This window comes from Bos taurus, chromosome 1 (genome assembly GCF_002263795.3).
Source record: "Bos taurus isolate L1 Dominette 01449 registration number 42190680 breed Hereford chromosome 1, ARS-UCD2.0, whole genome shotgun sequence".
NCBI classification, from domain to species: domain Eukaryota; kingdom Metazoa; phylum Chordata; class Mammalia; order Artiodactyla; family Bovidae; genus Bos; species Bos taurus.
Window position 1 is genome coordinate 39,106,605 of NC_037328.1, and position 19,817 is coordinate 39,126,421.

A 19,817-nucleotide genomic window follows, 5' to 3' on the forward strand; every position below is an offset into this window, starting at 1 on the left:
CTAACTCAGATTTTTGTCTCTGTTATATTTTTTTCTCTTTTAACTCAGTAAATGTAGCTTCAAATGTTACATTTCCTTGCTAGCTCAGGTGTAACATAGAGATTTTGTAGGTAAACTTCCCCGCCTTTTGTCCACTGCTGCCGTAGAAGTCACACCCCTTTTTCATTCACCAGGTGACCAGTGTCTTCTCCAAGTCTTTCTCCAGTCCGACTTTCTTTCTTTTTTTTTTTTAATTATAATTGTATTTATTCATTTATTTTTGGCTGTGTGAATCTTTGTTGCTATGCTGACTTTTCTCTAGTTGTGGTGACTGGGGGCTACTCTCTAGTTGCAGCGCTCAGGTTTCTCATTGCATGGCTTCACTTGTCGTGGAGCACAGGCTCTAGCATGCATGGGCTTCAATAGTTGCAGCTCCAGGCTCTAGAGCACAGGCTCAATGGTTTATGGTGCAGGGCTTAGTTGCTTGATGGCATGTGGTATCTATCTGGATCAGAGATCAAACCTAAACCCATGTCTCCTTCATTGGCAGGCAGATTCTTTACTCTTGAGCCACCAAGGAAGCCCCAGCCCTACTTTCTTAAACAGGCTTCTTCTTTATCAGCCACCTCCTCCACCTATTTTACCACTCCCCCTAAGCCACAATCTCCATATTTCATAAACATGAAATTCAAAAGATGTATCTGTGATTTTGCTTCTATCAACCTTAAGATGGTACATTGAATATGGTATAAAAAGATCAAAGTTAATTTATTTACCTTATTTTTCTTTCAAAATAGGTCTGCTGCTAGCAGGTCTCTGGGCATGCATACAAACTTCATATAGCTATAAAAGGAAAGAAACAAATGCCAGGCACATAGCACCAAGCTGAGAAACCAAATGTTAAGCAGAGATAATGAAGGGGCTGAGCTTGGAAGTTATCTGTGAGACTCAGTACTGACTGCTATTTGGAATATCAAACATTCTAATGAGTATGGAGCATTGTAGGCTTCCCAAGTAATAGAGAAGATTGGCATCAGGGTCCATGTTGTAGTCATACTATAGCCAATAATTTAAGGATGAGATGATAGAAGGAAAAAGCATTTCATAGTCTCCATCAAACAAAGGAGTAAAGTGGTAATTTCAATGCTCTCCCCCTTTAAGGCAAATAGATTAATAATATAATAACAATTTGAATAAAATATAGTAAATGCAGAAATTAGTCAAGGGAAAAATGGTGCTCCTGTTAACTGTGATCTAAGTTCACCAATGGACCAAATCCTACTGAATTCCTTTTAAATATTTCAGAGAAGTTCTGTTTCAGGATGAAAGGGCTTGTGTGCATTGTTCCAAGTAAACCCTCCGACACTGGAGTCGAAGTGCAATTTGCTGCATCTGAGAGATTTTTGGAGACTTATCAAGAAATTTCCAGTGTGGATCAGTTTGCCATTAATTTTGAAACTGTAGGTCCCATCTTGGGGAACACCATCCTCTGGGTCAGCTGCTATGTATCCTGTGATGTCAGGAACTACAGATTAAGTGCTAATGCCCCTTCCTTTTCACCAGTTGTAGTTCATAGGAAAGCTGAGGAAAAGGGAAAGAATCAGAATTTCTAGCTGTCCCATGGTCCTCAAGCCTCTGTCAAAACTTCTATATTCAGTCCTGGCAAAAGGGTTTGAAAACGAGTTTTCCAGTTATTGACCTGAAATTTCTTCCTTGTTCACAAGATAGGCTCCCATCCTCATCCTTGTGTTTCTAAATACTTTTATAAGATTTGTAATCATTTTGGCATTTTGAAATCAGCTTTCCTAAATTAGAATTCAAGTGCCTATGAATTCCCCAGCAATTTTATTTGTAGATAGACAGGGACATTTTATTTTATTAAAATGTTAATGGCTGTTTAGTGATTTAAAGTAATGGGCCAGGCTGATAATACACCATTATGTACTAAGCATCAGAAAAATGTCTATAAAATTTTGATGTATACTTTCTCTAAGATTTTCTTTTTTTATGTTCAGTTAATCCTAAATGCAAAGGCCTTTGAAAAACAAAGGAGTAAAAATTAATTTTTCTTGGCTAACTCCATGGTAGCTGACAATTAAGAAATATTTTAAATTAGTTCATTCTAAATGATTTATACAGAAATGGTATGGACCCAACAAAAGCAGAGGATATTAACAAGAGGTGGCAAGAATACAAAGAAGAACTGTACAAAAAAGATCTTCACAACCCAGATAATCACAACGGTGTGATCACTTACCTAGAGCCAGACATCCTGGAATGTGAAGTCAAGTGGGCCTTAGAAAGCATCACTACGAACAAAGCTAGTGGAGGTGATAGAATTCCAGTTGAGCTATTTCAAATTCTGAAAGATGATGCTGTGAAAGCACTGCACTCAATATGCCAGCAAATTTGGAAAACTCAGCAGTGGCCACAGGACTGGAAAAGGTCAGTTTTCATTCCAATCCCAAAGAAAGGCAATGCCAAAGAATGCTCAAACTACCATACAAATGCACTCATCTCACGCGCTAGTAAAGTAATGCTCAAAATTCTCCAAGCCAAGCTTCAGCAATATGTGAACCATGAACTTCCTGATGTTCAAGCTGGTTTTAGAAAAGGCAGAGGAACCAGAGATCAAATTGCCAACATCCACTGGATCATCGAAAAAGCAAGAGAGTTCCAGAAAAGCATCTATTTCTGCTTTATTGACTATACCAAAGCCTTTGACTGGGTGGATCACAGTCAACCGTGGAAAATTCTGAAAGAGATGGGAATACCAGACCACCTGACCTGCCTCTTGAGAAACCTGTATGCAGGTCAGGAAGCAACAGTTAGAACTGGACATGGAACAACGGACTGGTTCCAAATAGGAAAAGGAGTACATCAAGGCTGTATATTGTCACGCTGCTTATTTAACTTATATGTAGAGTACATTATGAGAAACGCTGGACTGGAAAAAGCACAAGCTGGGATCAAGATTGCTGGGAGAAATATCAATAACCTCAGATATGCAGATGACACCACCCTTATGGCAAAAAGTGAAGAGGAACTAAAAACCTCTTGATGAAAGTGAAAGTGAAAGAGGAGAGTGAAAAAGTTGGCTTAAAGCTCAACATTCAGAAAGCGAAAATCATGGCATCCAGTCCCATCACTTCTTGGGAAATAGATGGGGAAACAGTGGAAACAATGTCAGACTTTATTTTTCTGGGCTCCCAAATCACTGCAGATGGTGATTGCAGCCATGAAATTAAAAGACGCTTACTCCTTAGAAGAAAAGTTATGACCAACCTAGATAGCATATTGGAAAGCAGAGACATTACTTTGCCAACAAAGGTCTGTCTAGTCAAGCCTATGGTTTTTCCGGTGGTCATGTATGGATATGAGAGTTGGACTGTAAGGAAAGCTGAGCACCAAAGAACTGATACAACTGTGGTGTTGGAGAAGACTCTTGAGAGTCCCTTGGCCTGCAAGGAGATCCAACCAGTCCATTCTGAAGGAGATCAGCCCTGGGATTTCTTTGGAAGGAATGATGCTAAAGCTGAAACTCCAGTACTTTGGCCACCTCAAGCGAAGAGTTGACTCACTGGAAAAGACCCTGATGCTGGGGTGGATTGTGGGCAGAGGAGAAGGGGACGACAGAGGATGAGATTGTTTGGTTGCATCACTGAGTCGATGGACGTGAGTCTGAGTGAACTCCGGGACTTGGTGATGGACAGGGAGGCCTGGCGTGCTGCAATTCATGGGGTCGCAAAAAGTCGGACACGACTGAATGACTGAACTGAACTAAAATGATTTATTCCTTTACTCCAAAACATCCAAAACTCAGTTGTATGAATTTTCTTAAGACACAATTGCTTACTAATAGCTGAGCCTTTGCTACCTTTCCAAGGTGCTGTGCTGTGCTGTGCTAAGTTGCTTCAGTCATGTGCGACTCTGCGACTCTATGGACTATATCTTCCAAGGCTCCTCCTCCGTCCATGGGTTCTCCAGACAAGAATACTGGAGTGAGTGGCTGTGTCCTCCTCCAGGGGATCTTCCGGACCCAGGGATCAAACTCACATTTCTTATTTCTCTTGTATTGGCAGGCAGGTTCTTTACCACTAGCACCGCCTGGGACGCCCCACCTTTTCAAGGTGAACAGGCCTAAAAGTCAATTCAGCAAACATTTGTAGAGGACTTCCTAAACTTAAGTCAACAGTAAGCATTATGGGATTCAAAGATTAAAAAGTAAGTGATGAATCCTGTCTTCAAGGAATATGCACTATTCAGTGTGATACAGTACAGAATGAGGTAGGTAGAATGGTTAAAGCATAAACAAAATTGCTCAGGAAACTAGAGGGAATAATCAGTGAGAAAAGAGAGCTTGATTGAATAAATGCTGATTGTCCTGGACTCTAAACAATGAATTGAAATAAAGTAAGCAAAGAAGAGAATAATTCATTATAGATACAAGTTTATATGAAGATAAGAAAGTAATGCATTATGGGCAAAATAAGATCAAAACTAGTCTTATGATGAACATGGCTTTACTCCCACTATTAAGCATTATTAAGAGTCTAACATAAATTAGACACTCCCATCTCTCATTTCAACTTTTTCTTTAAAACACATTTTACACTGTAACATACTCAATAACTTACATGTTCATCATCTAACTCTCAGTAATAGAATTGCTAGCCATGCACACATACACACTCCACACAAATACTTTCTATTCTTGCTTGACTTAGCTTAGTACCTTAAGAACTACATTTCCATTCACCCTTGTAATTAGGTGTGTCCATGTGAATGAATTCTAGTCATAGCCACTGTTGGAAAAAATAAAAAAGACCCAGGGAAATATTTTTGTGGGGCCCTTATCTAAACAATTTGACTAAAAGTGTGTTATTGGCACACTTTTTGGCAACGGGTTTGCCTCCAGGACACAAGTGTCATGAAAACCACTGTTAAACCTAAGCAAAAATGGGAAGGGAAAACCCACAACAACATCGTTGTCATTGGGCATGTAGATTCAGGGAAGTCTACCACGACTAGCCATCTGATCTATGAATGTGGCGGGATCGACAAGAGAACTATTGAAAAGTTCAAGCAGGAGGCTGCCAAGATGGGAAAGGGCTCCTTCAAGTATGCCTGGGTCCTGGACAAACTGAAAGCTGAACGTGAGCATGGTATCACCATTGATGTCTCCTTGTGGAAATTTGAGGACAGATTTACTATCATTCATGCCCCAGGACACAGAGATTTCATTAAAAACAGGATTACAGGCACATCCCAGGCTGACTGTGCTGTACTGATTGTTGTTGCTGGTGTTGGTGCATTTGAAGCCAGTATCTCCAAGAACCAGCAGACCCGTGAGCATGCCCTTCTGGCTTACACTCTGAGTGTAAAACAGCTAATTGTTGGAGTTAACAAAATGGATTCCTCTGAGCTACTCTACAGCCAGAAGAGATAAGAGGAAATTGTTAAGGAAGTCAGCACCTACATTAAGAAAATTGGCTACAACCCCAACACAGTAGCATTTGTGCCAGTTTCTGGCTGGAATGGGGACAACATGCTGGAGCCAAGTGCTAACATGCCATGGTTCAAGGGATGGAAAGTCACCCATAAAAATGGCAATGCCAGTGGAATCATCCTGCTTGAAGCTCTCAGTTGCCTCCTGCCACCAATTCACTCAACTGACAAACCCTTGTGTTTGCCACTCCAGGATGTCTATAAAATTGGTGGTATTGGTACTGTCCCTGTGGGTCATGTGGAGACTGGTGTTCTCAAACCTGGCATGGTGGTCATCTTTGCTCCAGTCAATGTATCAACTGAAGTGAAGTCTGTAGAAACGCACCATGAAGCATTGAGTGAAGCCCTTCCTGGGGACAGTCTGGGCTTCAATGTCAAGAACATATCTGTCAGAGATGTTCGTTGTGGGAATGTGACTGCTGACAGCAAAAATGACCCACCAATGGAAGCAGCTGGCTTCAAAGCTCAGGTGATTATTTTGAACCATCCAGGCCAAATCAGTGCTGGATATGCACCTGTGCTGGACTGTCACCCTGCTCACATCGCTTGCAAGTTTGCTGAGCTGAAGGAGAAAATTGATCGTCGTTCTGGCAAAAAGCTGAAAGATGGCCCTAAATTCTTGAAATCTGGTGATGCTGCCATTGTTGATATGGTTCTTAGCAAGCCCATGTGTGTCGAGAGATTCTCTGAATATCCTCCCCTGGGCCGTTTTGCTGTGAGTGACATGAGATAGACAGTCACTGTGCGTGTCATCAAAGCATTGGACAAGAAGGCAGCCAGAGCTGGCAAGGTCACCAAGTCTGCCCAGAAAGCTCAGAAGGCTAAATGAATATTATCCCCAATACCTGCCACCCCAGTCTTAATAAGTGGTGGAAGAATGGTCTCAGAACTGTTTGTCTCAATTGGCCATTTAAATTTAATTGTAAAAGACTGGTTAATGATCACAATGTACCGTAAAACCTTCAGAAGGAAAGGAGAATGTTTTGTGGACCATATGTTTTGTGTGTGGCCATTTTTTAAGTTATTAGTTTTTAAAATCAGTATTTTTTAATGAAAACAACTTGACCAAAAATCTGTCACAGAATTTGAGACCCATTAAAAAAAAGTTTAATGAGAAAAAGAAAAAGTGTGTTATTGAATCCATGGGCCTATGTGAGATATGATAATTTATCAGTGAAAATTTAGAATAATTAGTAAAGCATAGTTACTTCTGAGTTGGCTTATTGTCCAATAAGTACATGGAATGAATCTGTACAGGGTCCAGGTACCATCTCCTCTTGCTCAGATTAAGAGGCCCTTCTGGGCTCTTTATTGTCAAATGTGACATTCCTGACTAATTTCTTATCTCATATTGTGAGAAAAAAGTAGCAACAGTATGATTACTAATGATTCCATGGCTTTATAGAACCTATTTGTATTTAAACCATATATATTCCTCTTGCATCTAATTTTTCTAACTCCATTTGTTTAATGCCTATTTCACCTTTACTTCAGTTCAGTTCAGTCACTTAGCCATGTCCGTCTCTTTGTGACCCCATGGACTGCAACACACCAGGCTTGCCTGCCCATCACCAACTCCCAGAGTTTGCTCAAACTCATGTCCATCGAGTCAGTGATGCTATCCAACCATCTCACCTTCAGTTGTCCCCATCTCCTCCTGCCTTCAATCTTTCTCAGCAACAGGGTCTTTTCCAATGAGTCAGTTCTTTGCATTGGATGGTCAAATATTGGAGCTTCAGCTTCAGCATCGGTCTTTACCACAACACTGCATTATCCATCATGCTGTTAGAGACTATGGCCATGGTAAGTCACTTCAGTCATGTCCAACTCTTTGTGACCCTATGGACTATAGCCCTCCAGGCTCCTCTATCCATGGAGATTCTCCAGGCAAGAATACTGGAACGGGTTGCCATGCCCTCCTCCAAGGGATCTTCCCAAACCAGTAATTGAACTCGTGTCTCTTGCACCTTCTGCATCGGCAGGCAGGTTCTTGACCACTTGCACCACCTGGGAAACCCTGTTAGAGACTACCAGCTTTCAATGACTTTCTCAGAAATTCTTATTGTGTCTCATTGGTGATGACAAATGCAAGAATTATCCAGGGAATATAGACTAGTATGAAAGATAATTCATTTTCTGATCATTTTAAAGTTACCATTTGGAAAGGATAATAGTACATCTTCTAACCATGCCTTCTCTTAAAGCCTTTACATCATAATCACTATATTCCTGGAGTATGATCTCTTAGAATGTTGAGTACATCACTGGCTTCCATATACTATTACCAGTGGAGAGGATAGATAAGGGACCAATGGGTCGAGCAAAAAAAGAAGCTACATCTATCTGAGAAATGTCCATCTGGCAGGGCTTAAGGCTGACTTGGATGAGCATAGTGCCACAATGTCTATTGGAGGCAAGAAGGCAAGAATCATAGGAACAAAATTATCATTGTGGAACAAAAATCTCAAAATCATTTGAAAGACATGGGTGTAGACACTTCTAAGGGATAGCCTGACATGTGGTACTAGGTACCATCAGAATGGAGCTTACAGAATAAAAGACACCTTCTTCCACTACTTACCACCCGTGGATGCTACAGACAAGCATCAGCACCATAGTCACAATGTGGACAAGTGACAACTGATGCATGGGCTCATATGTGTGGTTCAAGCCCAACTGTTGGTGCTAGCTGTAGGTGGTCTAGATCTCTAACTCAGCATATGTCTAATCTGAGTGACATTCACCCAGCATCAGTATGCCAACTAATTTAGTCACCTTAATTTTAGGCAACCCTGCAAAGAAATACCACAAGAGCTAATGGGAGTGATTTGCTCATCAGGCTGCCTTCCTGAAACTAAAACCTGGGCACTGGATTCACAATGATCTCATAGACTTAAGTTCTGGAGCTTTTTGAAGCATCCAGTTTTCCTTGCACATGAGGCAGAGGATCACAGGATGACCCAAGGTGAGAACTGGAGATGAAAGTTCACAGAGGACCTAGTCTAGGTATACTTAGACATCAAAGTCTATATATGCCTATCTACTTAGGCAGGACTTCTGGCCAGTTCCATGCCAGTCCCAGGCAACCAGGGCCTTATATAATTATGAAGAAGGCACCCTAGAGCATGGGCCTCATGGGGTGAAGGGCTTGAGACAGAGGTCCTACATTCTCTTGTCTAAGGACAATACTTGTTCTATCCAATGGAATAGCAGGAGAAGTAAAGAATACTGATTTTAGAATATAAAGGCATACAAAGATTCCACATTTATTTATTTTCCTTTGCCTACTGGATACTGTATCCCAGAAATATCTTAAAGCCACATGTTGAATGGATGTGTTCAGCAAAGTAGCCCTACCTCCACCTTGAACCCAGAATAACTCTTTTGACAATTTATCTGTATGTGATATTTTGTTTGAGTCATTATATATTTGGGGGTTTGTTAGCTACTCTAGCTAATATAATTACTTCTTAAAGTGAAAACTCAAGAAGGGTTGGGTCTTTTGCTACTTTGTTCCTGTTTATTTCTAGTGTCTGGAAAAATGTCAGACATGGTAGTGATCTGTTATGATTGATATTAGGCATGCTGCTGCTAAGTCACTTTAGTCGTGTCTGACTCTGTGCGACCCCATAGACAGCAGCCCACCAGGCTCCCCGATCCCTAGGATTCTCCAGGCAAGAACACTGGAGTGGGTTGCCATTTCCTTCTCCAATGCATGAAAGTGAAAGTGAAGTCTCTCAGAGGTGCCCAACTCTTAGCGACCCCATGTGTTTAATGCTTATTCTAAAGTCATCAGTTAAGCTTTAGGCTACAGGTGACTTTCAGAACAAATTCGAGAAGTATATTAACATGCCTTATTCCATGTTCACAGGAAGTGTGGTGAATTGAGGATCCCAATGGAAGGCCTCAACGATTACATCTGAGGAGGATGCAAAGTCAAGAGCTGGTGCCGACAGTTTGTAAGTGTTGTATCACAACCTGAAGCACCTTAAGTGTTCCTGTAAAATGCATGCATTTCCAGAATGCATGGGTCTCAATGAGTGATCTGAAATTTTATTTAAGGGAATCAATATTGCATTACCATTATGGACAAGCTTTGTAGTTCATTCAGTTCAGTTCAGTTCAGTCGTACAGTCGTGTCTGACTCTCTGTGAGCCTGTGGAATGCAGCATGCCAGGCTTCCCTGTCCATCACCAACACCCAGAGCCTATTCAAACTCATGTCTATTGCCTCAGTGATGAAATCCAACCATCTCATCCACTGTTGTCCCCTTCTCCTCTCACCTTCAACCTTTCCCAGCATCAGGGTCTTTTCAAATGAGTCAGTTCTTCACATCAGGTGGCCAAGTATTGGAGTTGCAGCTTCAGCATCCATCCTTCCAAAGAATATTCAGGACTGATTTCCTTTAGGATGGACTGGTTGGATCTCCTTGCAGTCCAAGGGACTCTCAAGGGTCTTCTCCAAAATCACAGTTCAAAAGCATAAATTCTTCAGTGCTCAGCTTTCTTTATAGTCCAACTTGCACATCCATAGGTGATTACTGGAAAAACCATAGTTTTGACTAGATGGGCCTTTTTTGGTAAAGTAATGTCTCTGCTTTTTAATATTCTGTCTAGGTTGATCATAACTTTTCTTCCAAGGAGCAAGCACCTTTTAATTTCATGGCTGCAGTCACCATCTGTAGTGATTTTGGAGCCCCCCAAAATAAAGTCAGCCACTGTTTCCCCATCTATTTCCCATGAAGTGATGGGACCAGATGCCATAATCTTAGTTTTCTGAATGTTGAGTTTTAAGCCAACTTTTTCACTGTCCTCTTTCACTTTCATCAAGAGGCTCTTTAGTTCTTCTTCACTTTCTGCCATAAGGGTGGTGTCATCTGCATATCTGTAATTGCTAATAAATAAGTAAAAATATTGGCATATAAAGGACAGAGTGGATAGATGGGCTCTATAGAAGCTGCAGTTGTGCTAGGAGCACAGGCTCATGCCCCAGGCCTTAGTTTTATTTTTATTTCAAACCAGATAAATAAATATCACTGATATCCACAGAGGTTTGGAAGCACAGAATGATGGTGACTATCTAATAGTAACTAGATGACTGTCTTATAATCATTAGATGACTTTCTAATTGTGATTGGGGAAGGCAGAATAGGACTCTTGGAAGGCACAACAGAACCTTGTGCAACAGGACCCAGGAGAAAGGAACAGTGACTCCCACAGGAGACTTGCCTGTGGGTGTCTGGGAGTCTCTAGTGAAGGTGTGGGTCCCTGGTGACCTGCTACAGGGTTGGGGGCATGGACTGTAGCAGTACATGCATGGGATCTTTTGAGGGAGGTCACCATTATCTTCATCACCTCCACCATAGTTTGGCCTCAGGTAAATAGCAGGGAGATAACACAGTTCCACCCATCAACAGAAAATTGTATTAAAGATTTACAGAGCATGGCCCCGCCCATCAGAACAAGATCTAGTATCTTCCTCAGTCAGTCTATCCAATCAGGAAGCTTCCATAATCCTCTTATCCTTCTCCATCAGAGGGCAGACAGACTGAAAACCCACAGAAACACAGAAATCACAGAAAACACAGAAACACAGAAATCACAGAAAACTAATCAATCTAATCACATGAACCACAGCCTTGTCTAATTGAGTGAAACTATGAGCCATGCCATGTAGGGCCACCCAAGATGGACGGGTCGTGGTGGAGAGTTCTGACAGAATGTGGTCCACTGGAGAAGGGAATGGCAAACCACTTCAGTATTCCTGCCTTGAGAACCCCATAAACAGTATGAAAAGGCAAAAAAATAGGACACTGAAAGATGAACTCCCCAGGTTGGTAGGTGCCCAATATGCTACTGGAGATCAGTGAAGAAATAATTCCAGAAAGAATAAGGAGATGGAGCCAAAGCAAAAACAACACCCAGTTGTAGATGTGACTGGTGATAGAAGCAAGGTCGGATGCTGTAAAGAGTAATATTGCATAGGAACCTGGAATGTTAGGTGCATGAATCAAGGCAAATTAGAGGTGGTCAAACAGGAGTTGGCAAGAGTGAACGTCAGTTGAGAATCAGCAAACTAAAATGGACTGGAATAGGTGAATTTTCTCAGATGACCATTATATCTACTATTGTGGGCAAGAATCCCTTAGAAGAAATGGAGTAGCCATCATAGTCAACAGAAGAGTCTGAAATGCAGTACTTGGATGCAGTCTCAAAAATAACAGAATGATCTCTATTTGTTTCCAAGGCAAACCATTCAATATCATGGTAATTCAAGTCTATGCCCCAACCAGTAACGCTGAAGAAACTGAAGTTGAACAGTTCTCAGAAGACCTACAAGACCTGCTAGAAGTAGCACCCAAAAAAGATGTCCTTTTCATTATAGGGGACTGGAATGCAAAAGTAGGAAGTCAAAAAAACCTGGAATAACAGGCAAATTTGGCCTTGGAGTACAGAATGAAGCAGGGCAAAGGCTAATAGAGTTATGTCAAGAGAATGCACTGGTAATTTCAAACACCCTCTTCCAACAACACAGGAGAAGACTATACACATGGACATCACCAGATGGTCAACACTGAAATCAGATTGATTATATTCTATGCAGCCAAAGATGGAGACGCTCTACACAGTCAGCAAAAACAAGACCAAGAGCTGACTGTGGCTCAGATCATGAAATCCTTTTTGCCAAATTCAGACTTAAATTGAAGAAAGTGGGGAAAACCACTAGACCATTCAGGTATGACCTAAATCAAACCCCTTATGTTTATACAGTGGAAGTGAGAAATTGATTTAAGGGACTAGATCTGATAGACAAAGTGCCTGATGAACTATGGATAGAGGTTTGTGACACTGTACAGGTGACAGTGATCAAAACCATCCCCAAGAAACAGAAATGCAAAGAAGCAAAATGGCTGTCTGAGGAGGCCTTACAAATAGCTGTGAAAAGAAAAGAAGTGAAAAGCAAAGGAGAAAAGGAAAGATATACCCATTTGAATGCAGAGTTCCAAAGAATAGCATGGAGTGATGAGAAAGCCTTCCTCAGTAATCAGTGCAAAGACACAGAAGAAAACAATAGAATGGGAAAGACTAGAGATCTCTTCAAGAACATCAGAGATACCAAGGGAACATTTCATGCAAAGGTGGGCTCAATAAAGGACAGAAATTGTATGAACCTAACAGAAGCAGAAGATATTAAGAAGAGGTGGCAAGAATACACAGACGAACTATGCAAAAAAGATCTTTACAACCCAGATAATCACGATGGTGGGATCACTCACCTAGGGCCAGACATCCTGGAATGTGAGGTCAAATGGTCCTCAGGAAGCATCACTGTGAACAAAGCTAGTGGAGGTGATGGAATTCCAGTTGAGCTATTTCAAATCCAAAAAGAAAAATGGTATTAAAATGCTGCCCTCAATATGCCAGCAAATTTGGAAAACTCAGCAGTGGCCACAGGACTGGAAAAGGTCAGTTTTTATTTCAATGGCAATGCCAAAGAATGCTCAAACTACCACACAATTGCACTCTTCTCATATACTAACAAAGTAATGCTCAAAATTCTCCAAGCCAAGCTTCAGCAATACGTGAACCATGAACTTCCAGATGTTCAAGCTGGTTTTGGAAAAGGCAGAGGAACGAACCAGAGATCAAATTGCCAACATCCAGTGAAACATGGGAAAAGCAAGAGAGTTCCAGAAGAACATCTACTTCTGCTTTATTGACTATGCCAAAGCCTTTGACTGTGTGGATCACAATAAACTGGAAAATTCTGAAAGAGATGGGAATACCAGACAACCTGAGCTACCTGTGAGAAATGTGTATTCAGGTCAGGAAGCAACAGTTAGAACTGGATGTGGAACAACAGACTGGTTCCAAATAGGAAAAGGAGTACGTCAAAGCTGTATATTGTCACCCTGCTTATTTAACTTAACCAGGGCTTCCCTGGTGGCTTAGAGAGTAAAAAGTCAGCCTTCAATGAGGAAGACCCAGGTTCAATCCCTGGGTCAGGAAGATCCCCTGGGAGATGGCAATGGCACCCCACTCCAGTACTCCTGCCTGGAAAATCCCATGGACAGAGGAGCCTGGTAGGCTACTGTCCACGGGGTCGCAAAGAGTCGGACACAACTGAGCGACTTCACTTTCACTTTATTTAACTTATATGCAGAGTACATCATGAGAAACACTGGGCTAGAGGAAGCATAGGCTGGAATCAAGATTGCTGGGAGAAATATCAATAATCTCAGATATGCAGATGGCACCACCCTTATGGCAGAAAGTGAAGAAGCACTAAAGAGCGTCTTGATGAAAGTGAAAGAGGAGAGTGAAAAAGTTGGCTTAAAGCTGAACATTCAGAAAACGAAGATCATGGCATCTGGTCCCCTATTTGTTGGCAAATAGGTGGCAAAACAGTGGAAACAGTGTCAGACTTTATTTTGGGGGGCTCCAAAATCACTGCAGATGGTGATTGCAGCCATGAAATTAAAAGACACTTACTCCTTGGAAGAAAGTTATGACCAACCTAAACAGGATATTAAAAAGCAGAGACATTACTTTGCCAACAAAGGGTCTGTCTAGTCAAGGCTATGGTTTTTCCAATAGTCATGTATGGATGTGTGAGTTGGACTATAAAGAAAGCTGAGAGCTGAAGAATTGATGCTTTCGAATTGTGATGTTGGAGAAGACGCCTGAGAGTCCCTTGGACTGAAAGGAGATCCAACCAATCCATCCTAAAGGAAATCAGTCCTGAATATTCATTGGAAAGACTGATGCTGAAGCTGAAACTCCAATACGTTGGCCACCTTATGCAAAGAGCTGACTCATTTGAAAAGACCCTGATGCTGGCAAAGTTTGAAGGTGAGAGGAGAAGGGTATGACAGAGGATGAGATGGTTGGATGGCATCACCAACTAGATGGACATGAGTTTGAGTAAACTCCAGGAGTTGGTGATGGACAGCGAGGCCTGGTGTGCTGCATTCCATTGGGTCACAAAGATTCGGACACAACTTAGTGACTGAACTGAACTGAAAGCTGAATAGCTGTATTGAAACCTTAAATTAAAATAAAATGAGGAAAAATTGACAAGTAGAAGTAATTCATACAGCAAACTTTTGTTCTCATGGGGTTAGGTCAGGCTGATCTCTCTTAGCTCAGTTTCCTTTCTGTCCTCTGCTTGGCCTGTCCCTATTCATCCATCTTATGGGTTGAGAAATAGCTGGTACAACAGTTTAACCCAGAGTAGCCTGTGCTATCTCATTTCTTCAAGTCACTCTGAAGTGTGTTAAGGTTTAGAACATCAGTGATGAGCAGGAGGTGGGAGTGGTCATAGGTAAAGGAAAACAAATTTTTAGTAGGTTGGTGGTAGGTTCAAATTTTTCCTCATAATCTACATGTAAAATGTGAAAATTACAGTCTAGAAAAGTAGAATTAGCTTTTAATAGTAGCACGGCATGGCAGTAATGAGATTAAACTTTGAAGCCAGCTTCCCAGTTTTAAATTTCAGCTTTACTACCTACTAGTTGTGCATCTTTGCTCAAACTGTTTAATCTCTCTGTGCTTCAGTTTCCTGATATTTAGAATTGAGATAGCAGTAATACCTATTTTATGGAGACTGAATGAAACAATATTTAGAAAGTTCCTGGCCTAAAGCATATACTACATAAGGGCTCTATAAAATAAATTACTGTGTTTAAAATTATTTTTAAAGTCCATTTAATGATTCACTCAGTATGTGTGTGTGTGTGCTTTTCAGACTACTTTTATCTATTACCTTATGATTAACTAAATATTACACCTGAGAATGAGAAAGCTCCCTTTACAGCAGGGAACTAGTCTGGCACTTAAAGCTGCAGATCAAGAGGTTTTCAATCCTGTAAATGATCCAGAACACCAAAACACCAACCAAGGCCACTCTAAGACAATGAAATGACACACAAAAAGAGACCACTTTGTGACTGTATTCAAGCACCTCCCATCCCCTCTTACACACAGTACTCTCCACTTCCAAGTATCATGAGAGCCCAGCCAATACTTTTGTTGTGGTTATTGTTCAGTTGCCAAGTTGTGTTCAACTCTTTGCAACCCTATGGACTGCAGCATGCCAGGTTTTCCTGTCCTTCACTATCTCCTGAAGTTTGCTCAAATTCATGTCCATTGAGTCAGTGATGCCACCCAACCATCTCATTCCCTGCTGCCTTATACTCCTTTTGCCTTCAGTCTTTCCCAGCATCAGGGTATTTTCCAATGAGTTGGCCCTTTGCATCAGGTGGCCAAAGTATTGGAGTTCAGCTTCAGCATCAGTCCTTCCAATGAATATTCAGGACTGAGTTCCTTTAGGATGGACTGGTTGGATCTCCTTGCAGTCCAAGGGACTCTCAAGAGTCTTCTCCAACACCACAGTTCAAAAGCATCAATTCTTCAGTGCTTAGCCTTCTTTATAGTCCAACTCTCACATCCATACATGACTACTGGGAAAACCATAGCTTTGACTAGATGGACCTTTGTTGGTGAAGTAATGTCTCTGTTTCTTAATATGCGGTCTAGGTTGGTCATAACTTCCTTCCAAGGAGCAAGTGTCTTTTAATTTCATGGCTGCAGTCACCATCTTTAGTGATTTTGGAGCCCCCCAAAATAAAGTCTCTCACTGTTTCCATTGTTTCCCTATCTATTTGCCATCAAGTGATTGGACCATAGGCCATGATCTTAGTTTTTTGAACATTGAGTTTTAAGCCAACTTTTTCACTCTCCTCTTTCACTTTTATCCTTCCTCTTAGTCAAGATTAATTAGATATGTAATCATAGAATTACCCCTGCTTCTTTACATCATTTGCTCCAAAGTGAACTGATGCTTCTTCAAAGATCCCCCCCCCCCCCCGCAACAAGTCATCATCTAACAAAAGCACAAATCCTGTGGTAAGCCCTCTCAGAAACCCTCTTACTGACACCCCGTGGTACCCCATGGTGTGTGATCTGCCTCATTGGAACTTGTTCAGCTATAGGTCGATTGTTGGTTATCTTTGGCTGGAGGGCACTGAGACATTATTTCCTATGTTGGTATTTTTATTCATGTAGAATAGCTGTGCTTTTAATACTAACACAACTCAGTCTTGGCTATTTGGAGACTTTGAAAGTGTTAAGTCTAGAATCACTTCAATTTTTACAATGTAAAATGAATGGACAAAAGAATATCTGTAGTGGAATGCAATTCCCTATGCTAGAAGCAAGTTTTTATGCACATTTTGCATGTAATATTATTGTCATCCATATTACATTTCTGTTCCAAGTAAGAGAGAATTGTTCATTGTTTGATTTGGTGGGGTTGTTTTTTCTGAGGTGTTTTTCTCCTTTTGTTTCCTCAGATTTATGAGCCTGGCACGCTTTTCTGTCTGCTGCTGAAAAGACTATTGTGCCCATGTACACACAGTCTCGGCAAATCATTTATTTCAGACCATTAAGAACATTCTTTTTGCACCCTCAAAAAGAGGAAATTTTCATTTCAGTCATCTGTCCCAATATTAGTAGTGATTCTATAATGTCAGTATTCATTTTTTAAAAAATATAGATTTATTTATTTTAATTGGAGGCTAATTACTTTACAATATTGTATTGGTTTAGCCATACATCAACATGAATCCACCACGGGTGTACATGTGTTCCCCAACCTGAACGCCCCTCCCACCTCCCTCCCCGTACCATCCCTCTGGGTCATCCCAGTGCACCAGCCCCAAGCATCCTGTATCCTGCATTGAACCTGGACTGGTGATTCGTTTCTTATATGATATTATACATGTTTCAATGCCATTCTCCCAAATCATCCCACTCTCACCCTCTCCCACAGAGTCCAAAAAACTGTTCTATACATCTGTGTTTCTTTTGTTGTCTCACATACAGGGTTATATAAAAAAAGTGAAGTTACAGTTGAGGGGACTTTGACACAGATGAAGGCAGTGGTGGTGAAAATGGTCTTGGATTTTATGCCATCACCATAAAAATTTTGGTCAGGGATAAACTTAATTTTTAAATACTTAATTTTTCTTTTGTGTTCTGTTTCTTTCATCCTAACCTCAAATGTCATGAAAATAAATCTATTCCAGTTTTAGCAACAATACAGTGAAATGGGAGCTAATAATTTATTAATTCAGAGAACAACATATTTTAGTTAAAAAGAATAATCTTTTGTCTTGACCTATCTGAATGGTTATCTGTGTTACCTTGTTGAGGAGTATAATTTATTGACAGAATTATATTATTATTTCTCCATTTTACTTTTATGACTTTAATAATTGTCCCCAAGAATTTATAAGCATCTGTCCCACCACTTCATGGGAAATAGATGGGGAAACAGTGGAAACAGTGGCAGACTTTGTTTTTCTGGGCTCCAAAATCACTACAGATGGTGACTGCAGTCATGAAATTAAAAGACGCTTACTCCTTGGAAGGAAAGTTATGACCAACCTAGATAGCATATTCAAAAGCAGAGACATTACTTTGCCAACAAAGGTTCGTCTAGTCAAGGCTATGGTTTTTCCTGTGGTCATGTATGGATGTGAGAGTTGGACTGTGAAGAAGGCTGAGCGCCGAAGAATTGATGCTTTTGAACTGTGGTGTTGGAGAAGACTCTTGAGAGTCCCTTGGACTGCAAGGAGATCCAACCAGTCCATTCTAAAGGAGATCAGCCCTGGGATTTCTTTGGAAGGAATGATGCTAAAGCTGAAACTGCAGTACTTTGGCCACCTCATGCGAAGTGTTGATTCATTGGGAAAGACCCTGATGCTGGTGTAGGAGGAGAAGGGGACGACAGAGGATGAGATGGCTGGATGGCATCACTGACTCGATGGACGTGAGTCTGAGTGAACTCCGGGAGTTGGTGATGGACAGGGAGGCCTGGCGTGCTATGATTCATGGGGTTGCAAAGAGTCGGACACGACTGAGCGACTGATGTGATCTGATCTGATTGCCTATTAATCTATGCCTTTTTATCTATAACAAAATGTCTGATCGTGTCACATTACATGCATGTAATTACATATATTGTCACATTATTATGTTATAGGGCTACATGAGACTATGAAAATGTGTGTAACTCATCCTGTTAGGTACAAAGCAAGCTTTGCTATAACTACCCCTAAAAATAGCCTTTCCTTCAAGTTCCCCAAAGAAGAAGATGATTCTTCAACCTCTCATTCTGAAAAGAAAACTGTCTTTTAAAGAAATGACCAGAGAGACCTTGACCATACCCATAAGAACTTGACAAAGGTACACATTTATCATTTGCTTTTGAAGGTCTCCTACTATACCTTGTGATACTGGCATTTCATAGAGTCAGTGGATATTACATTTTCTTTTTCCCCTGTCCTGGTTATTCCTTTGTCTACTTTAACGTCAACTATGCTGGGATTAAATGCCTGAATAGTTTAACAGGAAAAGATGAATCTCATTTTAGTTCCACTATTGGCAGCAGGACTATTCCCAAACCATGCTTATTGCAGTTCTTATGAAAACCAGCTGCAGGTCTCATACAAGGGCCAAAATTAGCATGCATTCTGAAGGATTTCTATGCATATTTTTATCAGCTAAAATATGACAGTTTTTTCTAGAATATATAATCTTTTTATCAGCTAAAATATGACAGTTTTTTCTAAGTATATAATCAAACCTCAGGAATAGTTTTGTCAACGTTTGTGAAAAAAGATATAGTATTACTTGACAAGAATTTTTGTTAGTGAACATGGGAGAATCACATAGTCACTCTCTTGTTTGTATTTTTCCATCGCAAAATTGAGACTATTTACTTCTGTTAAACTCACATAAAACATGTATTAACATTGAGTTAAATACTCCCATTCTATAAACTTTTAGAGAATAATTCAACATTTTGGGGGAAAAAAAAAAAAGGAAAAAAAGACTATCAGTATGTAGCAAAGCAGGAAACATCTTACTCTGTAATATTTTCCAAAAGCCAAGGTAATACTTTCCATAAACATTACAGAAATCAAAAGACACTGGCTTTGATGAATTGAAATATAGTTTTCATAGCCATTTGTTAGTAGGAAGTCATTTATCTATTTGGCATTTAATATACTTCCCAGGTGGTGCTAGTGATAAAGAATCCTCCTGCCAATTTGGAGACACAAGAGACGAGGGTTCTGTCCCTGGGTCAGGCAGATCCCTTGGAGCAGGAAATGGCAAGCTACTCCAGCATTCTTGCCTGGAGAATTCCATGGACAGAAGAGCTGGTGGGTTACAGTCCAAGAGGTTGCAAAGAATCGGACATGACTGAAGCAACTGGGCAGGATAACACGTGCCCTATCTCATGATTCCTTGTTTCTCTGTTTT

General features: G+C 40.7%; 1 long non-coding RNA gene and 1 pseudogene across 2 annotated transcripts in view; both read left to right on the forward strand.

Moving 5' to 3' along the window:
- Positions 1 to 4,899: 4,899 nt before the first annotated feature.
- LOC617944 (elongation factor 1-alpha 1-like) lies at positions 4,900 to 6,607 on the forward strand (annotated as a pseudogene).
- A 1,171-nt stretch (positions 6,608 to 7,778) lies between these two features.
- Positions 7,779 to 19,817, forward strand: part of LOC132345467 (uncharacterized) — a 74,904-nt gene continuing 62,865 nt past the window's right edge. For both annotated transcript variants that reach the window (XR_009494807.1, XR_009494808.1), the window contains exons 1-2: positions 7,779 to 8,452; positions 9,359 to 9,446. This is a non-coding gene — a long non-coding RNA (uncharacterized lncRNA). The remainder of the gene's footprint in view (positions 8,453 to 9,358; positions 9,447 to 19,817) is intronic.